Raw genomic sequence first — 14,594 nt, 5'->3', positions numbered from 1 at the left:
AAGCCCGACGATGCTTGTTAACAACTTCTATGCTGCAACATCGTATTTGCAGCGCTTTCCTCTCTTTCATTTCTTTGAACCAAACAAAAAAAATATCCCGGGCCATCTCCACTAACGCGAAACCTGGGGAGGGGCGAAACATGCAGTGTATAAGTGTATTCTTGGCGCCTTGGCGTTTTTGCCAACTAAGATGAAACCGCTGCGGTATAGAGGCATACAGCTTTGCTGTAAAAGTCTCTCATCGTTGAAGCACGAAGCTCCCTAGCGCGAGGCGTAAACCAGTGTCCCGGTGTTTTTTTTTTTTTTTTTAGTACGCGTTACGTTCAAACGTTCAGGTTGCGAATTTTTAATATGCAAACCTGTATACGGGTTATTTACATGATGCATCAATGCCGCAATGATGAAGATGTAGATCACAATTAGTGCAAGCCAACCCCGACAACTACGAGGCATTTAAATGGGCCGTAAAGTACTTTTTCCCAATTAGTTAGACTTAAAAATTGAGACACCCGTTTTTAATGACTTTTTTACATTCTTAACACTTCCTAAATTAAGAACTTCTTCTAGAACCGAGTTAAGCATAGATGGAACATACTATTGCATATTGTTTGTCCCATAATTCGTAAAAATTCTACGTCTGTGGAACCGCTCTGTCTGCCCTAAGGTTCTGGCTTTAGCTATACAGACATTTTGAAGTCCATTAGATAGTACCACGTACTGAGTAACGAAACAACTGACCAAAACTTAATATTCCTATTTCATTCATTATGTCCGTTGTTTTCTTTTCATGCAGGCTTGTAGCATATGTAATATTACAGACGGTTTGGAAGGAGGTTTATTTATCTTTTCCTGCTTAGTTATCGGGCAGTTTCCGCATGTAGTTATGCCGTAGCGAAAAGTGCTTTCCGCAAGTTACTGATAAACACGATATCGTGTTTCTGTATTAATGCCATCTCGTAATTTATAACATGTAGGGAGATCTTGATTTATGTGTTCATCCCAGTTAAAAAAAACTCGTCTATGCACAAACCCAGATATTTTATACTTGGGCTATACTGTGAAGTTGAACAAGAACAATCATTACAGATTTGTATGTGGAGAAATATTTTTCTGTTATTTTTCTATGTGGAGAAATGTTAAGGCGTTCAGTCTGCATGTGGGAGTAATTTGTGTCAAAACATGAAGAAGGAGACGCAAACACAAGAATTGAGAAGTACGAAGAAATTAAGTTATTAAGAAATTAAGAAATTAAGAAATTAAAATAGCTAGGATTTCGCCTTCAAACCGCATAAGCTGACTAGAGTGAGCCGAGAAAGTTTTTCAGAAGGTTGCTCAATTTTGTGGAGTTTTTTCCATAGACAAAATTGGCTTCACGATATTTTGTTACTTCTGGGCCTTTGAGATTCTCCGCTAGGGGGCCAAGCAGTGCAAACCCGCTTCGCATGGGCTCCCGCATCAAAGTTGTTTTACGCCGAAATACTGCCAGACACTATCTGAAAATTCTCTGAAAATTTTCCCATCGGATCCGCAACGTCATCCGACGCGCCTGGACACCACCCAAGTCAATTCGGTCCCCTCACGGGACCACAGCCAACATCTGAAGACCGGACCACGCCACGGCGGCTGCTAGGCAGCCAAAGAACAGCCACGCCGGCCTCTTGCGCTGCTCTCCGCGCCATCTGCGCTCCGTATACGCAGCCGAACCCAGCAACCATGAGCCCCGCGGTCGAAGAAACAATGGACTTCGACCAACTCAGCGGCTGAACTCTCCCAAAACATGACCCTTGGCGACAAATCCTACGAGAGCGCTAGTCACAGAAGCAGCCGCCACCACCTGCAGCACAAGCGGGACTTACAAGTAAGCAAATACCACTACTTCGTATCCCGCCTGCGCCCACATTCCCTGAAAGCGATTATAAGATCGTCTTTCGCCCGCGCTCGGGACTCCGAATCGCGGCATGGCCTGACAGACAACTCATGCGCATCACCGAAAAAGCTAGCGGGATCCCTGAACGCCGATTCTACGCTCAAGTCATCACGCATCCACAAGCTCAGCAAAATCTTTTCTCTGTGAGCACACCAGACGAAGACTGCGTAGAAGCTCTACGGCGTATCACGACCCTGCAGCTTGGAACCACCACCTTCGAGGTCACCGCATATCTGAAACCACCACCCGGTACCACTCGAGGTATTATATATGACATTGACGCCGGCACCACACCTGACCAACTGCGCGAAGCCATCGTCACAACTGGACCAACCATCCTAGATGCAAGAATGCTCGGCGCCTCGACCACAGCAGTCATCAAATTTGAAGGCCACACCTTCCCTTCTACGTAAGTGCGTACGGCATACTCACACGCTGCAAACCTTATAGGCGAAAGTACCAGTGCTGCTTCCTGTGTGGCGCTCTCGGGCACCGACAGGACGTGTGCTCCAATCCACAAGTGGACATATGCAAACAGTGTCATGCAAAGAACCTTGTGCTGGACCACACGTGTTAGCCAAAGTGTCAGCTTTGAGGTCTAGAGCACCTAACAGCCAGCAAAAACTGCAAACGCAAACTTAGACCTCCACCATCACCCCTCCGAGTGCGTGAAAGGGAACTGAAACTTCAGGACAACCAATATCATCGATACCAACCTGTGCAGCACCACCTGCATCCTCCTGCCCTGGAAACCCGCCACCAACAACCACAGGTGAGCTGGTCGGAAGTTGCCGCTTCTCCACCCACTGCTGAAACACATTTTCTTCCTCTCCCACCACGCGAAACACCCCAACTCCCCCACTCCCCAATCACGATGCACAAAATGAAGCACTAAGGCAAGAAAACGCTCAGCTCAAAGCCTTACTGAAAGAGAAGTCAAAGCAGTTCAACACTCTGGAGCAACAAATAGTTGAACTCCGAGCCCAAATGCAATGTCAGGTCACGGTCGGCTCACGGTCATAGATGCAAACAAGCGCAAGCGGCTCAAGACACCTAAACACAGCCGTCTACCACAGAGCCTAAAAGACCCGGCCGAATCTAACTGGGACGATGGTGAGTCTTAAATGCTCTCTACATAACACGGGTTCTATCCCCGCCCGAAGCAACACGGTTATTTGACAATGAAATTGTCGTTCATTCCAAGATAAGAAGAGTTCATTGCTACAATTTTCCCAACAATGTTTTTCGGACATCATAGCCCTGCAGGAAGTAGACGTCAATCAGGTTGCCGTTCGAAACTACAATGCTTTTAAATGCAGAGCATTTCAGTAAATCACTATGTCACCCGCGTTGACGTCCGGTGTCCGCACCGCACCCCTCCCTACTATATAAAAAATACTATCCGGCGCCCGGTTTCGATCCCTCGACCCTGCGGGCGGAACGCAATGTACATGGTGCTCTACCCACTGCGTCAAAAAGCCGACACAGAATGGGAAACTACGAACGCGCCTTATATCGTTGACTCATTCAAATTACTGCTGACGAGCGCTCTCTCGTCAGCAGTTGCCACAAGTGCAACAACATTAACGTAACGCAAACTACTCAACGTCGTGCGCCCCCGGAAATGCTCTGCATTTGATCGTTCCCCTCGCGAGGGGGATGTTTCACTGCGTCTTCTCTCGGTCGCGGGACCCGTGGCGCCATCTGGCGGAGGCGCGGCACAACTCGTAGCACTTTCTTTGAAAAAGCGCCTCGAAAGCGCGGCAAATATGAAATAGGGATGACGCGCTTTCGAGGCAATCCGCCGACGCGGCTGCTTTGTGTACAGACTCGGCGGCGAGCGTTCCGGGATTCTGGTGTTTAAAGTCTACTTTTTTTGGCTGTATACGTTCGTTACTAACGCGATGTATTTGCCACGCATGCACTCTGCGGGTTTCTGCTCCACACATTGCTGCTGTAGCACGTTCGTTGGAGGCAGCACCCAGTCAAGAATGAATGGACACTGTCGGAAGAGAGAGTAGTGAAGTGAACTGATTTTAAATGACAAGGAACTGTCTTCAGGTATGGGGCGACAAAGTATTCCCGGAGAGGATGTCGCGGATACGGATGTTGGTGTAAAGGAGTAAGCAAAACAGACAATCGATCTAGAAAACGCCGCTGCGTGGCATCGCTATAGTGTATACGAGCAAGCCGACTAGGTGGTGTGCAGTACTAGCCACGGGAAATATGAAGGCGAAATTTTACGAAGAAAATCAGCCAAAGCTGATTGCGCTGCTCGACATATGAGCTAGATGTTTGTTTTATTCTTTTTTATTTGTTACTACACCTTCTGCGTCTAGCTCGCCGGAAATTTCAAATCCTGCCAACGTCCGGTTTGGACCGAGCGAATATATTTAAAACTGTCAACACTGTCGAAACTTTAAGCTCGTTCCATTTCCGGGCTGTGGTGCGCCGATGGCAAAAGGATCCGGGCGCAGCAAATTTCAGCCGCGGCTCTTCGCATCCCGGCGATTTATCAAGAGTTACTTTAAATTGCAAATGCCGCCCGTGACGTGCAAACGTGACGTGTTGATGAAGCCCGCGCCGCGTTCTGGGCCGTCGGCTCCGAAATTGAGACGCCGCGCTCTGTTTATACACTCGACCCTATTTTTGCGCCGGCCATTCGTCGCGCCCTGGCAGACGAGACTAAGCGGTGGAGAGATGGCTGCCCCATAAATTTAGGCGCAACTTAACCATCGCAAAGCAGAGAAATGCGCTCAGTGCTGGGGCATTTAAGTATGCGTGATGCTGACGGCGTCACTGGCTATAAACAGATCAATAGTATACATAACGATAAATAATAATGATATGCGACGGCGCGGGTTCGATTCCCGGCCACGGCGTCCTCTTTTCTAATGGAGGCGAAAAGCAAAAGCGCCCGTGTGTACGAGGTTTCGGCGCACTTTAAGATCCCCAGGTAATCAAAATTAATCCGGAGCCCTATATTACGGCGAGCCTCATCGCCTGCGTTGTGTTGGCGCGTTAAGCCCTACAATCAATCAATAATGATATGCTGCATAGGGCCCGAAGAAAATATATTTTCGGACGAGATTTACTTGTTTTTTTTGCGTACGCACCTTTCTTTCTCACTTTTTTATTCTTCATCACTCGCATGTGCGTCAATGGTTAGAGACGTTGAAAAGGGAGCGGACCAACTCGGTGTATAGTTGCATGCACTTGCTGTGATGCGTAAGTCCGAACTTAACTAGCAGTTCATTTCAGGTACTAAGACTGGCTGTAAGGTACAAGCGGAAGAAAATAGTATGAGGCAATTTAAGGTACACTATCTCATTAATTGGCTAGAACGCTTTCAGTTTCCATGATAGTAAGCCGTGATCAGAAAGTAATAAAAATTAACTACCCGTCTGTCGAAACGACGACGACGACGGGGGAACGCGAAGCTTTCCAAAACCAAGTCCAACACCCAACGAACCAACCCAGATACGCGACGTACCCAAGTTCGATTCCGACCACAAGAAGCGTTTTAATTTTCCTTCATTCACCTACTATCATCATCATCGTTGGAGAAATTTGGCTTTCCTGCAGTGCATTTGGGGCGGGCTACAGACATCAGTGAACGGCTGAAAGCTTCGCTTTAAAAACAATGAAACTATTTTTTTGTTTCGTTTCCTGCTAACAAATTAAGAAAAAAAAGCTTTGGTATCCCTTTCTAAGGAAAGTTCAGAGAAGCATGAAAGCTTTCGCGCATCAAAACTGGGCAGAAGTCCGTCAAAGCCTTCCCTAAAAATGCGTCAAACCTTCGCGGAAAGTGCGTTCAATCAATCAATAGTCCAACCTTCGAAGACCCAAATCGCAAACGAACGGACGAACTCACGCGACGATTTCTCGTGCGCAAAGTAAACGCATCTACACTCTTAATCTGGTTCCATGTAAGTTCCAGTTAAACGGGGCGATCCACATATTTTTATCTGGATCCGAACGAAGAATAACTGGAACGAGAGATATAAGTGGATCTTATCTGGAACTGTCCATTTGTTTTCTTTAGGTTTGTGTTTATTATGTGGAACCGAATAAATGAGGGGATGCGCTGTCGGCCGTTCCAGTTACTGTTCCACTTATGTCCCAGTAAAAATTTTGGACAGGGCTTTTGTATATTTTTTGCTCGTGTCTTGTTCCACATAAATTGTGCGCTGCAGTGAAGTATGCACTGAATCGTGCATTAACTAGAACAATGAACCACATATATATTTGACGCGCTTTGGCGCACAAGCGCACGCACAAGCACTTGCACGCACACGCCCACAGACATAGATACAGACACGAACGCACACCCGCGCACCCACACATATACACACACATACATGCAGTCACACACGCACACACGCACGCACCACATAAAATTTAATAAACTTCGTCGATATCTATGGAACTGTCTTAGAGCAGTTTACTTATACAAGACGGCTAAGACGTATTTTTAGTGACGTTATTTGACAGAAAACAATATGCCCACTGCTATAACAACACCGTACAAAGCATGAAAGGTGCGAGAAAAGGGTATCTTAGCGAAAATAGAAATTTCACGAACCCCTTTCAGGTTGTCTGCGGTGCTCAGACCGCTTTAGTGATCAATATCGTCTTTTGCTAATTGCAGACGCGCAGTACGTCTGAAATCACCAATGACTTGAATTTGAGAAGGACCAGATGTTCTCAAATTCTCCTTCTGCGTTTGGGACAGAGCTGTGGTAGTGCTGAAGAATTCATTGGGCTTTTGTGGATACCTCATAAAGAAATATATATGGTTGTTGAGACTATTGCAAGTTCTGCATTTGGTTCACAAAGCGTCGCAGAAACATTGTTTTTTGCTCAATGCTCAGCCATCAGCTCGCTGTGTTGTAGTACGTGCACAATTTTAAGTGCTTTACAGGAACGTATGAATGGCTACAATCTGCTGTAAAATAGGTACTTAGTCCACTTTATTTATGCCCTGATGCGGTATATACATAGTGTTAACCGACTGTGCCGCATTTTACACTGCACGCAGCAAGTCACGAATGCAGTAATATATGCTTGGATGTTCGTTAGCATTTTTCGTCTCGTGCATGCTATTAAGGGTGACTCACCTGATCCAATTCATATGGGACTCACTAATTCATGACGCAAATTCATGAGACTTACTAATTCAAAAGCACCATGTACCGATACAAGAAGTTTTACAAATTCACAGAAATGACACAAACGACCTGGTTTGCTTCTTCTAGAAATACAGTAGACCCTCGTTAAGACGAACTTGGTTAAAACGAACACTGATTAAGAACCACAACATTTTTCTCTTGTAACGTCCACAATGCAATACACCTCCGCTTAAGACGAATTTCGGATAATACGCATACATTTTTACGGTCCGTTCGGGTTCGTCTTAACGGGAGTCTGCTGTATATCATTTCTTTGCAGAGATAAAAAAAAACAAGAAACGCATTTTGGTTTATCCAGTCTTCACTGGAAGGTGCTAGCGGCCTCACCATGCGAGAGTTTTATTTCTTTGTTTCAGTAGAGAAGCGACATATATCTAAAATAAGCAAACTAGGCCGTTGTGAATATCGGTATGTATTTGTAAAACTATTCGTATTGGTGCACGATGGTTTTTAAGTCCGTTGGTCATGACGTAGTAAGTCCGATAGGAATGCTAACATGTCAGTCCCTTTTAATTTCCACAAGCAAAAACAAGAGCCTCTTTGCAAAGAGCGGTTGACTGGGTGAACGGAACTAAACCTAGATATACCACGTGATACCTGCATTATTTTGTATGTATTAATGCTGAAATGACATTGTAATTCCTAATTATGCTGTGCAGTAACGGCAAAAATACGCAGAGTTAACTTGCTGTTGTTGTGTCTTGTCATAGTAATTGAAGTTCATTGAATGACCCGCCTTCTCCAGCTGCTTCCCCAGTTGCTGTTTTCCTGTAGTATTGGTGTTCAGGAGGCAAAAGGGCTGGGAAACGGGCCGATGTATTATTACTTACTAATTAGCTGTAAGTAGCTTTATATAACGTGGGTATCTAAGAGCGTCGCAGTATATTTTATTGACTAAGGAAAGGCTTGTTGTCAAGAAAAGCAGTAAATGAAGCCACGCCATTTTGCATTCATTGTAAACAGTAACGGAGAAATTGTCATGCGAAGTTAAGCTCGGATATCGCACGCACTCACGGCCCTCCGCGAGAAACAACTTTAGCCAGTACTAACGCGCTAACGCGGCTATTATCTGAGCTCTCTTTCGGCCTCAGCGGGCGTAAACGTCCGCTTAGACGCATACGCCCGTTTTCCGAATCCAATAAAAGCCATCACGTGTGCCGAGTTTGTATGAGTTCTTATGCGGGTGCATCGCCAAAGCCTCCGCGAGAACGAAAGTACGCCGAAGCCATAAGGAAAAGACCGCCACTCCAGTAGCGCATTCAATGCGCATGCGTCAGCAGCAGCACGGCAGAGCTGTTTTTGCGTTGATTCACGGTACAGTGGGGCTGCAACGGGTACGATGACGACGGATGAAAATCGGGACTGCGTCAACACTTTAAACGACAGCAGCGCTCCCATCTTCCAGGATTCCCTCCGCTAATTTTACGGTCTCCCGCATGCAGCGCCACCAGTGGCATTCCCAAGCGGGTTTCTCAATTGCTCGCGCGATGCGCCTGATATTTACTAAAGGAATTCTCAGTCACGCTGGCGAGAACCGTTAGCGCCGTTAGCAGTTTAAAGGTTTAAATTGGGTTGATTGCGGCGTGCAACTGCGAATTTTTTCATATCCCTGGGCTGTATTTCCTGCTCGACGAAGTGGAGTTTTGCCAGGAGGCGCAAAAAAGGTCAGTGCTGCTTATTTATGTGCTGGTAACGGTTGTTGTTCAGTGACATCCTTGTTAACTGCGTCCGATAAACTTACCGTGCCTATGCCCGTTGTTCGTGTGTCGTTCATGTTTGTGGTCGCGGCGTGTAACATTTTGTGTTGGAGAAACGTTTGCAGCCGTAATTTACCAAAACTCCCGTGTTCGTGGGTCAGAGTCGGCTGGACATTTCTGACTGCGTACGTCAGAAGTTCCTGGTGTGCGCGTTTTATGAGTGGATGTTCCCTTACTGTGTGGCTTTGCTTAGTTGTATATTGACGGTAGCTGTGTATGTCTGCGGTAGCGAATCTTCTCGGGTTAGTCGCTCACGATAATCGCGCGTGCACACGTGTACAACTTCCAAGCAAGTTTGTCGGAGCGTCCGTCCTTAGATTTATTGGTATTTTTAAAACTTGCGTGGTAATTGCGGCGTTGTGTTAGTCTGATGAGTAGAATGCCATTTACTGTGCTTACCAGACCGGGAGTCTTCGACCTTGCCCGTTGCGCGCAAGGTAGACGCTATTTCGAGTTGTGTTGAGGTGCTTTCAAGGCGTCAGCTTACGTTTATCTGTGCAGTGTGTTATGCAGTTCCATGTTTCTTCAAATTCCTTTGACCTATTGAGATGATCTATTTTACATTGCCTGAAGTGTAGAGAAATGGAAGGGACAGTGGTTGTCTTAGCAGTACCGCAGTAACAAACGTTTCTTTTGTAGAGGGGAAGAAATATGCGGAAACACGCAGCGGGTATATAGAAAGTGTGCTGCCGTTTCTATGCTGTTAGTGTCAGTGGTAACTTGAGACTTCAGGATAATTATCCAATATCCATAATTATTGGTTGCTACTTCACGAACCGCGTTAGAAATAAGCCACTCTTGCATTTTTATGCCGTCAATGTCGGTGGTAACCCGAGAGTCGAAATAATTTCCGACAACGCTACCTGTGAAATCATGGCTGTGGCATTCACTGTGGCTGAAGACATCTTCGGCACGCCGAGGCGTCGTCGTGACAAGTGTGACAGATTGTGAATGCATTGTGGAAGTCATAAAGCCACGAAAGAGTGCCTCTTGAGTGTTGCGTATTATACAGACGTTCACCACTCCGCATGGAGCAATGACAGGTGAGCCTAAAAATGTTCAAATATTTTTATATTTAAAATTGTTTCGCCTGAAAACGTTACCAGGGCTCGTGATGCAAAATAAATTTTAGCACAACTAATCAGGCCTTGTACGAGATCTTGTAGTACTCCCTTCTTAGAGGGAAGCGTAAATTTATGCTTCGATATTTTTATACTGTTTTTATTTCTAGGAAATAGGGCGGACCGGGACTTAAAACAATGGAACAAGGAATGCATAATGCCATTTTCCTGGTTCTTGAAGGCGTGTGTTCACCGTTCTTGAAGTCGTGTGTTCACAAAAAGGAAACACGTGAAAGCCGTTGTACGGGATGAAATCATTGCATTCTACAAGTAAGTACGCACTCCCAGTTCTGGAACTTTGATGGTCCCTTTTTAGGTAGTTGCATTATACGTAATGGCTTCGGAACACCATTTCAGTGACAACTTGACCTGTAGGTGAAAACGACAGTAAGAGCTTTTGGGAACACGTTGGCAAAATTTTCCTGGAAAATCACTCCGAGGAGGCCCTGCCAGGAACGCCTGCATCTTAATTTTAGTTGGGTAAGTTGGCATTTTATTTTTGTGGGACTCAATTTATGGTAGTGTTTATTGAAGCTGGCATTTTATTTTTGCGGGACTGAATTTGTGGTAGTTTTCTTTGTAGCAAAATCTTACTGTTAAGAATAAATCGTGAACTCCAAATTGGGAAATACCTTCACATTCAGCCTGTTTCGGATGCTGCAACATGTGGACAAAAAGACTATTATTTTGCATTCAAGTTTTGCAAACATTTTGCTTTCACATTGAGAGTTGCTGCTGTGATAATACGGCGCCACGGCCACGCCCAATGCGGTTGCTTTCCAAAATTAGAGAACTGCCATTGACAGTCTGTGCTAATATTTTTTGTAGATTGTTAGCAGCATTCCCAGAAAAGAAACCAAGAAATCGCTGATATTTCAATCAATTACTGTGCTATAAAAGGGGTATCCTAAGCAACTCACTCATTTAAAGCCATCGTCTAACAAAATTTTCTTGTTCCTTCCTTAAAGGTACATGACGTGGTCCAGTTATTCTCGACGTCCAATTATTTTGAGAGAAGAGAATGCCAGCGTAAATATTGTCTGCAAGAAACACGTCATGGATTTTCCGCCTGCATTGTCGCATCAAGATGTGGTCATCCTCCTGGCCGTATATTTCATCTTAATCTCCTGAAACTTATGCGACTTTGGAGAGTTCTTGGGACTTTTGCAGAGAGTTCTTGGCCATTTAACAGTGGCCTGGTGTCATTTAAGTTTAAAGCTCTGTTGAAAGACTTGATGTGGTCACTCTACTTGGGGTTTTAAATTATTGTTAGACGTTTAAGCCTATTCGGAAAGATATGTCGTGGTTCAAATGATTGGTAGATGCAAGCGGCATGTCAACTGCAAAAGTGAAGTCGTGCTTTTCTTTGCAATTTTTCATTATTGGCACAAAGCGCAGGCTGCCTTTGCCGCTGCTCTGTTACTCTGTTAATGTAGCTAATGGCACTGCACTGTAACGTTTTGTTTTTATTATTCAAGTGCAACTCGAAATTTTTTTCCATGGCAGTGCTGCTGTTGATGGATGCAAACGTGAGAGTAATTATTTACACAGACGGTTTGGGGTTTTATTAATCAATTTTTGTACTGTATCTTAGCTGACACCTAAGCCCTAGAAGAATGCGAAATATACATATTTGGCTTGAAAAAGTTGTTTACTTTGGACAGTTGCATTTCTCGCTTGTTAGAGGCAGTGCTTTGGTCACAAGCATACTGTCGTCATGATGGTAGGGTTTGTATAGCACGCAACTGAATTTTACCTCAGATAAATGTTTCGGCTGGAAAAATGCTTCTAAGTTCGCTTGGTAAAATTGGTCACCTGTATGTTTCAACGCTACCTGGCTTGGTTATTTGGGATGTCTGAATTGTTCTTTAGGGAACTAATAACGTCTTTAGAGTTAGGCTGCTTGATAAATTTTAAAATGCGTAACATGCTCCGAGCTATCTGGTTTGTAAAATTTTGTAAGATTCACACTGGGTGCTATGAGCTTTTTTTTTGGATAAGTTATTTTAAATAGCTACAAATTGTCGGGGAAAGAACGCGGCTTCAGTGAAAGGCTTTTTCAGGGCGCGTATATAGTCGGTTTTGGCTACAGTTAGCTTGATATTACAGTTAGCTTGATATTGATATATGGTGTATGTTTTAGTTGTGCAATAGTGCCACATGCTTCCGGTAATTTTTTCTGTGCAAATTTTAAATCGTTAGTATTGGCTCCGGTGTTCTTTTCCTACACTCTTGCAGGTCTTGTGATAATCCAACCGTGTATGGCTTGTATTTTTGGCTTTTCCCTACAATTTAATAGAAACTGCATTTTTTGGAACCGGGATGCGTAAACATGGTATGGCAAGCGCTGTGGGTACTTCCGCATTTGCGGTACCTGATTTCATGTCATAAAACAGCATATTTTATGCTCACTGTTGTGTAATGCTTTTTGAGTTACTGCGAGGGTAGATGTACAAGTCTGTTTGTGACGCGGTTGCGCTTAAAGCCATCTTTATTACCCACGTGTTTTTAGCAAAAAAGAATGGTAAATATTAGCAAAAATAGGAAAATGCCACTTAGATCGTTTTGGCCACTTGATATCGTTTTGGTATTTGATCCTGTACGCTGGTCATTTTCTGCCCAAGTGGAAACAGATATGTCTCCGTATCCCAAATGTACGCAATAATACGAGCGAATAAAATTTCCTTAGTGTTTTTAAAAGCATTGTATCAGTGCTAATAGTTGGTTTGGTGTGTATTTTAATGCGAGTATTGTTTCTTTTACATGCAGCCAAAACCCAGAACAGGATTCGGCGGATGAAGCCAAAGTCTCTGTGTGCCGCTCCAGGTATCTCAGACCAACTTTTATATAGAACTGTGCTCCGATAGGCAACTGTTGGGAACTGTCAGGGACCACACTGCTGCGGCGGTTTCTGTTTTCCAATTGTTGGTATCACTGTGGGCCATATGTCAAGGCTGCGTTAGAATGGTGCTTGCGGTTTCCTTCTGATACCAATGCATCCGCCAGCCTGGCAAATGACCTCAATTTATACCAACAGGAAAGCAGATATGTTGGAAAAGTGGAGTCCAATAGACAGCTTCTCAACGTCTATCGGAACACCGTTTTATATAAACAGCTGGTCTGAAGGTACCTGGAACGGCGCACCGGATTAATCCATAATCATTTTACGTGGATCAGTGTTCCAGTAACTTACACTACCAGTTTATTTGGAACAGTGATCCGTATATTTTTATTTGGAACGCCGATCCAGATAATATAGCTGCAAAAATATGTGGTGCACTGTTCCACTTACATTTTCAGGATATGTGGAACACGGTTCCAAATATAGAAGTGGAACTTTTTTGCAAAAAAGTTCCAGTTACTAAGTGGATCTTATGTGGATCCAGATTAAGAGTGTACGAACGATCTAAATGCTAATCGATACGTGGTTTACTAGATAAAGATGTACTACAGAATATTTGCACAACCCCACAGGCCCGTACTGGTGCGAAACATACGGACTGCTCAGCTACACACACTCTTAACAACCATAGATTACGAATTCGTGGAGCTCCTTCCGTCCAATAAGAAACAGCCAAGCCTCTATTAATATCTGCAGTTCATCCTCTGGGCATCTACCGGGAATTAACTCCTTGATAAAAGAAGCCACCATACGGGCCAAAGGAAACCATCTGGCAATAGTAGGGGACCTTAATGCGCCTCGTACGGCATGGGGCTATGCCCGTAACACCCGTAAAGGTACCCTGTTACAGGAAGCAATCCAGCAAAGTTGCCTAACCCTCTGCAACCAACCTCACACATCCACAAGAATTGGCAATAGTGTCTCCCGAGACACCTCACCAGACGTAACGCTCACGCGCAATATAACAGATTTTTCATGCCGCTGTCTCGCAGAAACTCTTGGCAGCGACCATTACATAATAGAACTCCAGATTCCAAATCGGTCACGTGGAACCAAAGACTGGGTACATCTCGCATAACAGACTGGAAGAAATTCCGAGAAGAAACACCGGATAATCCAATCCGAAATCTTAAAGAGTGGACCAAGCAGCTTCTAGGCCTGCTCAAAAAGCACACCACAGAGCTTACGCCGACGCAAGATTACCGCGCTGTTGACACTCACCTCCAGCGCCTTTGGGATGCCCGTCAAGTACTAATAAAACGCTGGAAAAATAGAAAAAAAAACGCAAGCTTAAACTCCGCATTGCAAAATTAACTAAAGAAGCAGAAGAATACGCGAGCCACATAAGCCGACAAAACTGGAGGCAATTTTTTGAAAAACTACAGAGAACACTTGGTACACGCAAAACATGAAATCTCCTGAGGATTCTCATGGGTACTCACGAAACCAAAACTGCCATCAGCCACCAAATTCGAAGACTTATACCCCGGTACTGAACAGGACTTAATGAAATCAAGGCAGTGCGAAAATTGCCAGTGATTGGGGCACGTGTCTGAAGTGTGTAAAAGTTCCTTGCGATGTTCCCGGTGCGGTGGCAGCCATGATCGTACGGGCTGTTCCGCTGAAAAGGTTTGCTGCCCGAACTGCAGCAAAAAGCACGAATCCACATCTGCTCAGTGCTCAGCCCGGCGAGAT

General features: G+C 44.7%; 1 long non-coding RNA gene across 1 annotated transcript; it reads left to right on the top strand.

Moving 5' to 3' along the window:
* Nucleotides 1–8,644: 8,644 nt before the first annotated feature.
* LOC144173371 (uncharacterized) lies at nucleotides 8,645–10,822 on the top strand. Its single transcript, XR_013323236.1, has 4 exons — nucleotides 8,645–8,783; nucleotides 9,778–9,919; nucleotides 10,108–10,267; nucleotides 10,355–10,822. It is a non-coding gene; the product is annotated as an uncharacterized LOC144173371 (long non-coding RNA).
* The last annotated feature ends 3,772 nt before the right edge of the window (nucleotides 10,823–14,594 follow it).

This window comes from Haemaphysalis longicornis, unplaced genomic scaffold (genome assembly GCF_048455015.1).
Source record: "Haemaphysalis longicornis isolate Haplotype H1 unplaced genomic scaffold, Haemaphysalis longicornis Haplotype H1 scaffold_3, whole genome shotgun sequence".
Taxonomy (NCBI): domain Eukaryota; kingdom Metazoa; phylum Arthropoda; class Arachnida; order Ixodida; family Ixodidae; genus Haemaphysalis; species Haemaphysalis longicornis.
The sequence above is the reverse complement of the archived record's forward strand: the minus strand, read 5'-3'. Positions and strand labels throughout refer to the sequence as shown.